At 47.1% G+C, this 16,135-nt stretch overlaps 1 pseudogene; it reads left to right on the top strand.

Moving 5' to 3' along the window:
* Nucleotides 1-303: 303 nt before the first annotated feature.
* LOC115319309 lies at nt 304-14,070 on the top strand (annotated as a pseudogene).
* Nucleotides 14,071-16,135: the final 2,065 nt, after the last annotated feature.

Here is a 16,135-nt window from a genome sequence, read left to right as displayed (position 1 = left end):
GAGGCCGGCACCGTCGTGCATATGTAACTATCCCTACAAAGTGGCCGCCGCAAAACGTGGCGCTTTGTCGCCTTTCCGTAGTCTGAAGAGGGTAATGCATGACGGGAGCAACGGCCATTGTCTCGTCGGTTTCGGATGCACCGGAGTCGCCGGAGTTCTGCTGGTTGTGCGTTGACGGCGGTGACGGCAGTGACGGGTCGGCAGTGTCGGTCCGCTAATTTCGGTTTGTGTGAAGAAAGTCGCGGTGGCGCGTCTGGTCACAGACGAAGTGTGAATAATGCCTGGAAGGTACTGCTCTGCGAGATGGTGCGGTAATTCTAATAAGACGCCAAATGTTTCTCTCTTGCTGTTCCCAACAGATCACAGGTATGATCTCGGTTCGGAAGTTCTTTAGTTCGCTACTGCGAAGTCTGGTGAATATAAGTTCTTAGTAATTATTAATATTAATTTAAGCTACGACAGATGGACATTGTACGCCAATTCGCCAAATTATCACAAGAGAACAAAAGAGCGCTTTCTCCGTTCAGCCCATACTTCGGCGGACGCATTTATAAACAAGACTCGCTTGAAAGACAACGCCGTGCCTTAACTTTACCTTTTACACTTTTGACATTTGGCTGAGCAGGACTAGAGCATGACATAAGACTGATTTCAGGTTTCCTGCCTTCACATTGTTTTTCCTGTTTTTGATCAGACACGGTTGAGAAGAATGATTGTTTCTTCAACGGCAGGAAAAAAAAAAAAAAAAGACAGCTGCCTTTTAGCCGGCAGAAAATGTCGTCCTTGTATTTAACTTTTAATTAAGTGGGAGTTTTAATATTTACAAACAAATGCACCGCCTAATTAGCCCCCTTCGTGTTTTTTTTAAGATTTATTTTCAAGGGTTTGGATTTATACTGACCATATTGTTGCAACTAACGTTGGATAAACCTCTGTTTGTGCTAGACGAACAGGGAGTAGAGGCAGAAAAGAAAGAAGTCTGTTAAGAGGCTCCGGCACGTGGGTACAAAGGAAAACGGTGAAAAAAAAAGAACGACGACGTGGAACGTGAACGATTGAACGTTTGGCCCAGCAAGCTTGAAAACTGTCGATGTATTCTTCCCACCCCTTACCGTTTTGATCTGGATGAGCATCGTACCGGCGTGCGGTCGTGTATCACTACTGCGTGGTGCACGTTAAAGACCCCAGGCTAGCGGTTGTACTGCACCGGCTAAATTGCTCATCTACAGCTGGGAGACTCGTCGCCCCTGTGAGGCACACCAATTTCTAGGCTGTATGAACATACACACAACCCAATTTTTTTTTCAGCGATGTAAATAGTAAAGTGTTGCTTGTTGTGTGAAAATGAAACGATTACTGTGACGACCCGCAGCGACTGCAACACCATATGGCTAGTTTTCTTTTCTGTTTCGCTATGTCGTGTGGTGTGTAAATAATTTATGCTATATAAGTCAGTGTAATAATTTGCATGTTTGCGTTCATTTGCTGTACCATCTGGTACACTCTAAAAAAAAACCTGTGCGTCTGCTTTCCCACACAACACTCGGAGAGCCAATCACCGCAACTTACGGAGGCAGCTCAGCGAATGACAATGCCGAAACATATGTTTAGACCGAAAAACGCAGTCTGAGTTGTAACATTAAGCAATGCAAGCGTGACGTTTTGCATTGCTTAATGTCACAACTCAGACTGCGTTTTTTGGTCTAAACGTATGTTTCCGCATCGTCATTCGCTGAGCTCTCTTCGTAAGTTGCGCTGATTGGCTCTCCGAGTGTTGTGCGTGAAAGTAGACGCACAGATTTTTTTTTTTAGAGTGACATGTAAATAATTCTGTGTAATGATTTTTATGTTACGATGTTCATGAAAAAATAAAAAAAGGAATAGAAATCACGTGGAAAGCCTGCTTTCATGTCTTTGTGCACGAAAAAGTATATAAAAATTGATACAAGAAAAAGTCGAGAAAAGGAACCGGACCGGCGCAAGCCATCAGGGCCGCCCGTTCGCCGTGGCGCAAGGCAACGCCTGATTCAAATGAACCATTCGTATTAATCTATCCACACATCCTCACAATCACCCGATTACTTGCGCCCCTAGGGGCAGGCGTGGTGCATACCCCTGGAAAACCCTTTCGCTTTCCGTCCACCTCCTACCGTGGCGCCCTCTCTTCTTTACGTTCCTCTCTTCTTCTTCTCTTTCTACCTTGGTCCTCGAGCGCATTTCAATAGCCAAGGCTACGGCTGCGTAAGTCTGGTGGGGCCCCGCAAATCCCGTTCGGGCAGACTCCAGAGTGGCAGCACAGCCGATGTTAGGGCGGCGTGGCCACTTCACGAGAGCGCGCGCAAGAACGACATTCATGCTTTCGCATTCACAACTCATAAGAAGTGCTTAGGTGTAACTCGAGCTTTCTAAAGAGATACTTAATACATTCCTTAGGCCCGTTCACACACTTGACTCCTTAGGACTGAATAACTTAAAACATCTAAGGATTTCTAATGACGTGAGAACACACTGGCACGCTGGCGCCATCTATGCGGCAACCCTGCAATTGCTTTTCACTGGAGCGAAGGTTCTGCGCCATTAGTGAGGTCATTGGTAGCACGTATTGCGTGCTACCAATGAGAAATGGTCTTTTTGTAATATTGGCATATGTTTTTCAGGCCAAAAAAGAAATAATGATGCGCGAAACAAATATGAAAGATACCGGACCGCCAAGTGTTCTTTAGCTACCCGATAGGTGCCACCAGTGTGGTCTCTCGTCGTTGAAGATTTTAAGGGGTATCAAGGCAAACGGTCCTAAGAAGTCGCAAGTGCCTGAACGGGCCTTGAGACTAATGAATAGCTTACACAACTTGTGTGCGTCCAATTTTCAAATATGCCTATGTAGTATAACGCCCGCACCAAAAAAAATCAGATTGATAGATTAAAAAAAAAAATTAAAGAAGGGTGGCTGGCTTTCAGCTAGAGCCTACAATGTACTGCAATGTGCCGTCGAAGGGGCTGAGTCGTTTGTAAGCTTGAAGAACTTAGCCTTCATCCTCTGTATATCCGCCAAAGAATATCAAGCCAAATGTAAGCTTTGTCTGAAAAAAAGAAAGAAAAAGCTTGCTTAACGTAAACACATTGTGATTTCTAAATCTGCGCACCGCTGGAGCTGCAAGTCGGGTGGCCAAGCGACACTTTAAATTCTGCGCGTTATTAATTAGTCTTAGGAGCAAACCTTTTTGTGTAAAAAACAAACGCTTCACACATGTTTTTTGGTATTTTATAATCTGACAGTTGATTACTTTCTAAAAGTCATTCCCGTACAACTATATCACTTTTCTAATTGTGCCACTGTGCCGTTCTAACATATATGTCGTACCTTATCTCGTAAATATGTCTGTTTATTGGGTAGAATCATCGAAGCAGCGTGACTGTGCATTTTTGTTGCCCGTGAAAGAAAAAAAAAGTATCGTAACACGTATTCAATTTTCGTAATACGCTTGTTGATAGGTATTTGTAAATAACAACTAATCCGCATAAAAAATATGAGATTCAAATAAAATAAAAGCTTCGAGCAAACTCACATAGAGTCGCTGAACTAGAGATACGTTTAGAAATGACACTTTTAAATCTGAAAGAGAAAAACACCGCTTAAGTCACACAGCCATTAAAAAAAAAAAAAAATGTTTGATTCGGCGAACAAGTGCCAGCGTCTCAAGCTGGAAACGTGCCATACATCTTGAGGCTGCGACGATGAAGTGACTGCCCGCGCTGCATGGCCGACCGTCGCTTCTATGCTCCGTTACAAGAGAGTTTTAGGGAACCGTTTTTGCGCATCTGATGCAGTACGGTGGGTCCTCCGGTACGAACTGAAGTACAGCCGCGCCAGTTCTGGGAACTGCCGCGGCTGTTCCGTAGGATCAACAATCGCATTGTGTCGAAAGATCCCTGCGATACCATGGCACCGCACAAAATACGTGGAGAGTACTACGGGAGTTGTCTACGAAATTCCAACATCATGCGGCTCGCCTTAAATCGGCCAGACGGGAAGGTGTTTCAATGATCGTGCACGGGAACGCGACGCGGCGACGAAAGCCGCTCATCGGGGCATCTTGCGACTCACTGCAGTCGTTGCCCACGTGCTTCGTCATTTGGCGACACCAGGATTCTGGCTAGATACCCGGATAGGGTTTTCAGAGGGCTGCATGAGGCCTTCGAAATCTAGGCAAAGGGCGAAAAAGGCATAACTGATATGTCCCTTTCCTTAGCGCTGAATGAGTATTTCTTCTTGTTGCGGGTGTTACACAGAACTTAAAAGAGATTATGCGTTATTTCAAAACTGTATATATGATTAATTTTCACAAATAAAAACCAGTTGCGAGTGCGCTCTTGTCTGCCTACTTAATCGTCCTTGTATTTTTTGGCGCTTTCTTAGGTGATCACGAATCTACTGTCCCGAATTGCTACATTAAAGGCATTCACAGCTTAAATATAGTAAATGAACCCTTCGTTATCACCAAAAAACAAACTATCATAAATTTGTTCAATGAACTTATCAGAACTTATACAAATTATCCCTATAACCCGAGCATAGGCTGTTTGTTAAGCGATCCTCTATTTTTTATGTTTATTTTTTAGACACTTTTATATAATTTTGTTTTTCGCTAGTGTTTGGAGGGAAAGGGTGTTGTGGGTATATGATACTTTTGGAGCGATACGCCCTACTTTCATTTCAGAAATATATAATAGAGCTGTAATAGTTTTGTGGCAATGCTTTTATGAATTACTTCATGGCCCTTATACCACTTCATCTATTCATGTTAACGTTCGATGGTGAGTTTTGCGAATTTCTCCTACTTTGAGAACTGAATTATCTCCATTAGCGTTATTACCCGCCCTCGGACCCCTCGGTGAAGTATCTAACACCCTCGGTGAAGCTGGCATCCACTTTTTTTAAAATAAATCTTGTAGCCTTTTATAAGTTTCTAACTTTCTGCTTCTTTTTTGCATCATTACAAAGGCGCCAGCGGTTATGAGTAGAACAATATGAACACATAAATGAATGAATGAATGAACTCCTACTGCCCTTAAAATTTAGCAAGCGTGGCCGCTATTGTGCGTGGAAGGTTGTGCGTGGAAGACTCTAGAAAAATACCCCATACTTACCTGGTATCCATCAAAATAGCAGCTAACGTTTCCGTGTAAAATGCTAATCTGACAAAGTTTGAGTTACCTGGTATCTTACCAGCTATCAATCAAAATAGCAGCTAACCTTTCCGTGTAAAATGCTAATCTGACAAAGTTCGAGTTACCTGGTATCTTACCTAATATCAATCAAAATAGCAGCTAACCCTTCCGTGTAAAATGCTAATCTCACGAAGTTTGAGTTAGTTTTTTTCCCGTACGATTACAATGTTTCTTTATGTTCAATTTATTTTTGGTGCAAAAATGTACCGGCCTAAAGGGAAATGCGATGCAGATGCATTACGTTGTATTTCTTTGAAAACATTTATCCAGCCTTTTCCCCAATATAATATCATCGGTTCCTCCAAAGAGGCTACAGGCAAGTTCGCTCCTTTTTTTCCAGAAATACGTGAAATATAATTGTAACTTTCTAAGTGTACATAGCAATATGTTCATCGTAATATAATAATAATTACGAATTCGAAATACTATATTAATTTACTTTCGTATTAAGGCTTTTAGTGCTCACATTCTTGAAATTTTTCCCCGGATATCCCCCCTGGAGCAGAATTGACTATACTTCGTTTCAGCTTCCGTCCGAGCGCAGCCAAAGGCTGAGGGACGGTTCACAACTTCGAGAAGAGCATTCCTACGCACCACAAAGTAGTTCACAAAAGTAATTTCTTTTAAAATAACTGCTTTGTGCGTAAAAACTGCACAATGTTCCAGATGTGTACTGCTGAGAATGGTTTGCAACTAAAGGAATCAAATCTTTGAAGTTTATATTTCTATTAATATACGTAAATGCATGTGGTTTGGTGAAAACATGTATATCCGCTGGCAACACGGCTGCAGCGCTCGGTTTTTCTGTGTGATTTCGTTCCCGTAATCGCCGAATCATGTGCTTCGCTGCTTTCCTCACCGAGTCGCTTCAAAACGTCCTTTCGCAAAGGCACCTTTGGGCGTCAGGCGCGAGAAGTCGTGATGAATGTCTACTTTCAAATTCGGCAGGAGACTCCGGCCGCGTCGTACCGACGCGTTGTAAACAAGCAAAACGTCCAAGCCACTGCAATTCAGATACGCGGCGAAATCAGGGAACCCCTTTACCTGCCGATCACATTGAACGCCGAGAAGCTGGTGGAAAGGACTGCGCCTCGAGCCCTGGTATATCCAAACAATACAAGGAAACATCAACGGCCGGGTCATCGGGGATCTTGCAACGTGTACTTACAACTCGAAACTACGCCGAACAGGTGGAAAGCTCGGACACAGATGCCAGCGGCCAGCCTACGTACTGACATCCCCTGTGACTAAGTTTCAGAACGTGAAAAGGCACTTTTTAGACCTGTAGCAGACGATATCGTTGATACACCCGTAGCAGACGAAATACTCGGCGAGCGCGGGCGGCGCGGCCGACCGGCGGCGCAGCGGAGTGATACAAAAGTGCAGGCGAGATCGCGTGACCTATTGCCGGCATGTGATTGGCTCCGGCCGCACGTAGCTTTGGCTGCGCTCGGACGGAAGCTGAAACGAAGAGCGCCATTGGTGTGGCAGGCTCTCTCGATGCCCTGTCAGAACCACTCTTTGGTAGCGTATCACGCCCATCCCTGGAACCTTGCTTCCAGCTAGTCGATGACCGCAAAATGACGTCATCGTAGGTGTTTCTTAGTTTTCGCGGCGTCGGCGTCGGCGTCACCATCGGCATAATCACGCTAAATTTAGCGGGAAAATTTTCCGTTAAATTTACGGGGAATTTTTTCTGCTAAATTTAGCCGGGAATTTTTCCCGCTAAATTTAGCGGAGAATATTTTCCGTTAAATTTACGAGGAATTTTTCCCGCTAAATTTAGTTGGGAAGTTTACCCATAATGCATCGCGCGGTTACGCCGACGCCGACGCCGACGCCGACGCCGACGCCGGCGCCGACGGCGACGGCGACGGCGACAGCGACGCCGCTCAAGCCGGCAACGGGCGCCTAAGAGCTGCACTCCAAAATTAAGTCTGCGCAGTGGAATTACGCAACGCAAAGCGACATGCTTGCATTGCGTAATGCCACAGCGCAGACTTAATTTTGAGGTCTAAACGGATGTTCGGCCTCATCATTCGCTGAGCTGATTTCGTAGACCGCAGAGGTTTGCTCTTCGAGACATTTGCGGGTAAGTAGACGCGCAGGGGTTTCTTACAGTGTGCCGTAAAATAAAAAGACATCAAGGGAAAAGTTGGAACTGGAATCCATGCTGTGAAGGTGGTTGAACAGCGAAACTGTGGTATCAGCTGCAACGATGGCCCACTGCACTGTAGACCCTTGTTTCCGACAAACGCCACCAGGTGGTGCTCCAGTCTTAGACGCCCTAGAGAACTTCCGGTTTATAGAAAGAATGAAGAAAGGCCACACCGCTGCTTGAAATGTAGGTGAAACGTTTGACCACCAATTCTCCAGATGAACGTCAAAAGAACGAAGGAGTGCGAGATCTGGTAAAAAGTTTCGAGTATTTCTGTAAACCAACTTGCCTCCTCCAAGATGCAGTATTGTCCAGCCGAAGGCCCTTGTTAAATCTTCATCTTTGTTGTCCGTGTAGCATTTATGCTTTCTAGCACTGGCGACATAAGCAAGCTGAACAGGCTTGCAAAGACGGAGCGACGAGAAGTTGCTTGGGACGAGAGTGGCAGTTCATGTTTGTAAACAGCAAAAGGGTCCATTCCAAATGATTCACGAAAGAAAAGTAAATTCACTGTGCCAAAACTTTTTATTCATGAAAGGCTAGTGACATCACTCCTCATGTCGCAGGCTACTGTCGCGGCTGCAGCTTGCGCAACATTATTCTTTACCGCGAAACGTATGCGGTGTGCGCTACGTGCTACGAATTGTTATCAGAAGAGCCTTATTATCAGTTACCTGGTTCGGATTCTTGCATTGTGCTTGTTTTTATTGAAACGAAGACTGTGCTGGGTGTGTTGTATGCGTGAAATACACTTTTCACTTCATTCGCTGAAGATTGTTTTTCCGGAAGGACGACGACAACGAAAAACTTCCGTAAATCCGACCTGTGAGTCATATACAATTCGCTGTAAAACGTTTTGCCCCTCGTAGAAGCAACCGCAAAACATCCGGTAGGTTCACAGACGCATTCTGAAAAGTAGAACAGACGCCTTGGTGGCGGCACCAAGTTTGCGTGACGTGGGGTCTGTCGAAGTAGTATCGTGGACACTGTTAGCTATAGACCTTTCCAGCGGCAGTCTCGAACGAAGCGATTTATAGCGCGTGTCCCTGGTTTTGAGAGTGTACGTCAGTGTTGCCCGACTGCGCTGAGCTGTGGAGTTTCTCGTCAGTAGGCTGTGGCAACCTGCGTAGGCGCAATTCCGGACGCTGGTGGAGGCTGAATTGCCGCGTTTTCTTTTTTATCTTGTGTTCTGTGGCGAGCATAATTTATAGAGGTCTTTAAGAAAGCAGTGCTCTATTTTTGGGAACAAAAACAAAGAAATGAAAGCTGTTTTGGTGAGTCCGTGCGCGACAAAACAAATGCAACTGGAATGTTTGTTTCATTTTATGTTAATTGTTTTACGGCACCGTAAACTCAGCCGTGTCAATCTATAAAGGTCAAAATATTTGACCACACAGGATATCGGTACTGCATGGATATTCCCCGCCCACAACATAAAATTCAACGAGTCTCATCAATCGAACAAAAAATATATTGTACGTACCCCTCGGTGCCGCGTTATCCGAACAGGATTTGAGAAAGGTCTCAAATAACACAGCATATCCAATATACGGTGTCGACGATAGTCACTTCACGACAATCGGACGGAATCCGGCGTGTTTTGGGGAACATGTAGAAGAGAGCAGCATTTTTGCACAGCTTCAAAGCAAATGAACGAACGTGTCTATTCTGTCCCCACACCCCGGACCCGACCCTATCAGCTATTTTTCGCGAAGACCCGGAACACAGCCGGGAAGGCTTTTTGGAGATTATCTCAACGGAAATAATCCTCCAACAACGTCGAACTGCCTGCGTCACGGGCTGCTTGACGTTCGCTCTCTTCGTTCGTTTCCTGCGAAAACCGAGCAGCCTACGAGCCCTGGTATTTTCTGGTTCTCACAGTGGAAGATAACATAGAAAGGGTAAGCATCCCAAGCAGGCGAATAAAGTAAAAACTTCCAAGAAAAGCCGGCCAACTCCGAATGCAAAATGCAGGTGGGGAGTCACGCTGACCGGGTTTCCACAGCTCAGGCGGGTGCCAGAAATTTCTGGCTGATAGGGGTCGCTCGATTCGCAAAATGGCGGCGGCCAGAGCGCTCTTTTTGGAAAGGTCTATAGCACGGCAGCGGCGGCCGCCCCGTACCCCCAGCGCCCCATAGCAGGCGCCGTCCGAAACTCCGCGCATGCGCCGTGTGGCGCACTCGCTCTTCCCGCCTGCGAGCACACCCTCGCTTTGTCGTCTGCTAGGCATAGAGCAGACGACGCCACAGCGCTCGCCGATTTTCGCTGAACATGGTTCAGCGAACCACCGCGTATGAGGTGCCCACGGTTGATTCCCTGACTCCGCTGGCTAAGGATAATCATCGTATACTAAATGTGACATCACGGTAGATTATTTTTTTTTATGAGACAAACTTGCAGTTATCATCCGTTTCACTTTAGGTCTAAGTGCTGCGGACGCTACGAGACGATATGACCCACCAAGCAGCGACAAAAGCACTTTTTGCACTTTATTGGGTCCCCCGGGGATGCACTCCGTGATGTTGCACCTTTTCCGCTATTTGATTGGCTCTGTCGTTTTGAAGCGTACGCTGCGGTCGGACTTAAGGTGAAATGGAGTATAACAGTCTATTTCTGTATCACACCTGCTGCGCTCATACTGGTTTGCGAACGCATATCGGTAAAAATGCTGTTTCTGACAAAGCAAAAAAAAATCTTAAACAGGGGTTATGCCCTAATGACTCTGCAATCTGACCCAATACAAATCGCCGGTTGAAAATGAGTTTGAGACCAGTTCGCTATAGCGAGGGTACCAGACGAGCAGCAGTGTAGCATCGCCTGCTCTGCGCCTAGCAGACGGTAAAGCGAGGGTGTGCTCGCAAAAGGGAAGAGCGAGTCCGCCGCACGGCGCATGCGCGGAGTTTCGGACGGCGCCTGCTTTGGGGCGCTGGGGGTACGGGACGGCCGCCGCTGCCGTGTTATAGCCAACAGTGTCCACGACAGTACATCAAATAACGAGGCCATCGACCAAAAATAAACATACCATCTTTGTTCCAGTAATAACCGCACCTCTCATAAACATGACCTTTTCATCTACTTTCCTGGGGAACACAAATACAGTCAATCGTCGCGTGCTGCATAAAAAAACGCCGTGAATGGCGAGGTCGCCGAACACAATTTTTCATACGAATGCGATCTGAGCAGGTAGCACCTTCGCGTGAAGATATTATCGCTGTCCCCCAAATCGCTGCCGATTTTCTGCCGATCGCGGTGCTTCGTTATCCCTGTGCTCCCCGGAAAAGCAGATCCACACGCTTTGTTCATCAACAGCGCGGCTATTATCAACACCACCTAGATAAAATTGCCTATGCTTCGTTTCACCTTAAGTCCAGACGCAGCCGATGCTACGAGCTGATGGGATCATTCAGAGAGCGTCAAAAGTGCACCGTCATGGTGTTCGTCCTGTTTAAGTACGTATCCTATCATCGCTGAACCAATCATTAACAGAAAAGGCCCAGGGACTTGAGCTTTTGACGCTTCTTGATTGATCCCTTATCTCGTAGCGTCGGCTGCGTGCACCCTAAAAGATGCCTGCGCGTCTACTTACCCGCAAAGCACTAATATAACCAGAATCTGCGATTTACGAATACAGCTCAGCAAATGACGAGGAGGAACATTCGTTTAGACCTTAAAGTTAAGTATGCGCTGTGGCGTTACGGAATGCAAGGCGTCATGCTTATGTTGCGTAATGCCACAGCGCAGACTTCATTTTGATGTCTAAACAGATGTTCCGCTTCATCATTCGCTGAGCTGATATCGTAGATTGCAGAAATTGGCTCTTCCAGTGTTTTGCGGGTGAGTAGACACGCAGGCATTTTTAAGTGAGTACTTAAGCTGAAACAAAGTATAAGGGCTCAATCTTCCTGTGTCACTAAAGAAGGCCACCGTAGGCCAAAGATCGGACGGGATTTCGGCCTCAGCGCTCGACTAGGAGTCGTGCTCTGATTCGACACGAGCTCCAGCCGAACACTGACGCAGCACTCGGGTCCAATCTTTTGCCTACGATTGCCTTCTTTAGTGGCTCAGGAAAACGCTCAGGCTTTCTTATCTATTAGGTGTCGCTTTTACTGAAGCAAATACGGTAACTGCGTTGGCCGGGAATATAACACCACGGGGCAGGCGAGTATTTTTCCACTGAACCACCAAAACTTCTTTTTTTTTTTTGTTGCCTCGTATACACCACCAACGCTTTTTTTTATAGTCAGAGGCAATTTATTTAAGCCGTCAGCTGTCGATGTAACCTTGTGTAGGGTAGACTTGCTCCGTCCTTTTTTCTTGTAAAGGTTGTAAAACAACGAGACAAAATTGAGCATGTGAAGGCAAACAAACAACCTTTCAATATTGGGAAATGATGGAATTTAGTCACGTTGGGCATTTCATTGTATATAATAGATATGCAATATCGACGCAGTAACGGTTGGCCTTAATCAATAAATAAACATATTTTTTTACGATGGCTAGTTGGGCGAGTTGGGCTAGTCCATGATACTTTTTTAAACGCACCCGAAGGAAAAATCCATCAATGTAACCCTGTTTGGCAGTCAATGTTTTCTAGTGGACCGCTGACTGTGCCTGACTGAACGCCAAGCATGTCTGATTGGCCAACAAGCTACTCTGACCGACAATCATACTTCAGTCAGACTCCACTTGTCGGCTTTCTGATGGTTTCCTGGTGGCAGTCGGCCACCGCGAAACGCCATCAAGATGTCTTGGTGACGATTCTGATTGTGCATCGATTGGCTCTGACTGTATGTCAAAAAGCTTTGACGTGCAGACAGACGTACGGTCAAAGGACGTAACGTTCGTTCGGATACCACTATTTCGTCAAATCTATGAATACGAAAAATAATCTATGCACAAGAAAACGATTTCGGGACGTGAGCCCATAAAACCGCTGATGTTAGAGATATGACACGCAGCCGACCGACACCCTTGATCAGAAGCCCGCCGAAACTCCGCCGAACACGGCACCACGGCACTTCGCTTCGCCCATAGAGGCTTCGCCGTTTCGCCGAGCTTTCATGAACGATCGCTCTCGACTCGTTTTGTTTGCCCGCTTGCTCCAACCTGTCGATCCTGCCCGGGCTCTACAATGTCTTATGTTTTATTAGAATTTCTACCCGACAAGACCCAGCCTGTTGTGAGTTCCGACGATGTAAGGGACTTTAGCGGTGTAGTTGAAGACGACAAGGTGTACCAGGTCTGCTGGGCCGGAGCCGCGCGAACAAAAGGATCGTTCTACGACCCGAAAGTACTCTACATGGCAGGTGAGTGGAACTGAAGTACGGCGAGTGATGTACGAGTGCTTTGCATAACATGCTGAAGGCTTAACTGCATTTGCAGCCGAAGCATCTCGTATAAAACAAATGGTCAAATCGCGTTTCCAAAGTGATGGCATAGCATTGGGATCCTGTTGCCGGCGCTCGCAGCGATCGGTCGATAGGATGGCGAGCTCCGACGGAGCGATGATAACGGCCGTTGCCGGCCGCGGTATCTCGTCTGCTGATGATTATAAGATACTTCTGCCTTCTCTGCCTTCTGAAGCAGCCACTGTGAATTCTGTTTTTCTACACTGCGACGTAACCGGCCGTCCGTACCGAATTGAGGACTTTCGAGAAGAACTGCAACGACTGCAAATCCTCGGCGACGTGGGGTCTTTTGGCGCCTATCAAATGAACCACGTGTGGCTCGTCACCTTCCACTCTGCGTCAACGAGGAACCGGCTGCTCGCCGCCAAGGAACTGACTGTCAAAGGCAAGCGATGTATCCTCATAGACCCGAAGAACTCGGAAACCTGTCTGAAACTTCACTGGGTACCTTATCACGTCCCGGACGACACAGTTCGACGAGCACTGGAGCCATATGGCAAAGTACACGAAGTAACCCGTGAGACGTGGAGAGCCCAAGGTTTTCAAGGAGTCCAGTCAACAACAAGGCTTGTTCGGATCACTCGGAAGGAAGGCGTCAGTAAAGAAAGCGTCCCGCATCAACTGCGTTTCTTCGGCGGCTCTGCACTCGTCCTAGTGCCCGGACGAGCCCCGCTCTGCCTCCGGTGTAAGAAGACCGGCCACATCCGAAAGGACTGCCGCGTTCCCCGTTGTGACGATTGCCACCGCTACGGCCACACAAGGGAAAACTGCGTCAAATCTTACGCAGTGGCAACGGCTGGACCACTTCCGGACGAGAACACCGACCTTACTATGGACGAAGCGGAAGCCGAGCTAGCTGCCAGTGCGAACGCCTCCGTAAGGACGCTTCCTGCGGCCCCGAGGATTGCCGAAATGCCGACGTCTGGAACCAGGGAACCTTCTCCACAGGTCGAGCTCCCCTCGGACGCTCCCTCTGGGGAACCATAACAAGGTGGCATGGAAGCGCCTGTTACAACGCCGGAGAAAGAGTCGCAACTTACAGCCAAGATGCCAGAGCCAGATGGTGGGTTCTCTGACAGCGAAATGCGGGACGAAGCCATGGTAGCGGGAGCCGCTACACCAACCAAGCGACTGCACAAGCAAGACCGAAGCCCTGGGGCAGAGGACGGTATGCCGACCCCACAGCGTTCGAAACTGGTCACGCCGTGTCGCGGACGGCGCAAGCCGCCCACGCTCCGTGCGGCTCTGGACAACCGCCTCGAGACGGACTCTTAGCACGGAACCCGGCACGAACCTTCTACCGCGGCTCGTAGTGAGTGCTTCTTCTTGCTAGTTCGAGCGCGTCAGTATAGGGTTTTAGGTTTCCTACCTCTTTCTTAGCTAACAAATGAAAAAACGGTTTAATGTATTAACCCTAAACTGCATCAGCCTAATTGTGCGGAAGAGAAAACAATGGGTACTCAACGAACTACTGAAAAGGGATGCCGATAGTGTGTTCTTACAGGAGACGAAGCTCGCCTCCGATTTACAGGTACAAGAAATGGCTTTGTTTTTTGAGAGACACTTCAGTCTTTTCCATTCTAAGGCTGTCGCGCACAGCGGGGGAGCGGCTCTTCTCATTCGAAAAGATAAAGCTTTCACGCTACTTCCCGAGTGGGAAAGTGATAAGAGTGGAAGGATCTGTGCAGTAGATATGCTGTTTCACGGTGATATCTTTAAGCTTGTTTGTGTGCACGCACCAAATGCGCCAGCCGACCGCAAATCGTTTTTTATCAATCTACGGGAATACTTAGATACGCCAGCAAAGACGATACTGGCGGGAGATTTCAATTGTGTTTTAAAGGCACGAGATTGCCACAACGGGCTAAAATCGGACTCCAGTGTCGTAGAGTTGAATAAACTACTGCGGGATTTCGATCTTCAAGATGTGACAGAGGTGGTGGCAGCACCGGGTCTAGAATATACCCATTGGCAGGGCACTTGTCACGCCCGTCTCGATCGGGTGTACGCTTCAAGTGAATGCGTGGCGACTGCTGACGCATACTCGGTTACCCCTGTTGCCTTCTCCGACCACGCAGTCGTTTCGGTCTGTTTAGGAAGAGCAAAGCGTAAGGAAAAAAGAGCCTCGAGCTGGAGCTCCTGGAAAATGAATGAAAGCCTTTTAGAGGATGAAACTTTAATTAAGCAAATTAAGGACGTCATCCGGAATACAAGCGAAGTAGGCGCGGTAGATGCCGTCAGCTGGGAATTGCTCAAAGAAGAAGTAAAGTTAATTACTTTCCGGTTCAGCCAAGAAAATGCTGCACGAGCGCGAGCAGAGAGACGCTCCCTAGAAAATACTCTGCGAATCTTAGTTCGTGAAGAAAACCATACTCCAGGAGTATTCGCGGAAGACATTCGCGAATGCAAATCGAAGCTTCTCTCGCTTCTAGAGGAGGAGTACCAGGGAGCGATGGTGCGATGTAGGCTGCAAGCGCTACAGCTCGAAGAAAGACCGGTTAAAATCTTCAAAACTAAAGAACGTTTGCACGTACGCCGCAACCAAATAACATCGCTACGAACTGGAGATGAGATTGTGTCGGAGCAAGAGCGAATAGAAAAAGAATTGGTCGCCACGTTCACAAAACTACTGGGAGGGCAAAAATATGGAAGCGGAACCTGTCTCGAGGAATTCTTAGAAGTTATGCCTGAAATTCCTTCAGAGATCTCGGAAAGAATAAACAGTGAAATTACGGAAAAAGAAATTGAAGAGGCGATTAAAACTCTTAAAGTCAGGAAGTCACCCGGAATTGACGGCCTAGGATCACTGTTTTATAAAAAGTTCACGAATCTGCTAGTCCCGCTGCTTCGGGCCGTCTATCAAGACATTTTAAAACGCAATTTGCTGCCACCGTCGATGCGACAAGCATTGACTGTGCTTATCCCAAAGAAAAACACTGCCTCCAGTGTCACTAGTGTAGACAGCCTAAGACCAATCAGTCAGCTGACCACAGACTACAAAATTCTGGCGAAAATTCTTACCAAATGTCTGGAGGTGGGATTAAGCGGCATCGTAGGAGAGCACCAGCCCTACGGATTTAAAGGCAGATCCATCACTACAAACGCGCACACAATGAGAATCATATGTGAGACAGCGGAGGCGGAACAGTACCCAATTGGAGTACTGCAAGTAGACCTCAGCAAAGCGTTTGACAGAGTGTCACACTCCTTTCTTTTTGCGCTTCTTGAACGATGCCGCCAAGGAGAAAGGCTAACGAAGTACATAAAAATTTGCTACAAAGACATCACAACCCGGCTGTTAGTGAACGGACAACAAACTGCCCCGATAGAGGTCAAATCG

This window comes from Ixodes scapularis, unplaced genomic scaffold (assembly GCF_016920785.2).
Source record: "Ixodes scapularis isolate PalLabHiFi unplaced genomic scaffold, ASM1692078v2 PGA_scaffold1__304_contigs__length_218370807, whole genome shotgun sequence".
In the NCBI taxonomy this organism is placed as follows: domain Eukaryota; kingdom Metazoa; phylum Arthropoda; class Arachnida; order Ixodida; family Ixodidae; genus Ixodes; species Ixodes scapularis.
This window is presented reverse-complemented; position numbering and strand designations above follow the sequence as displayed.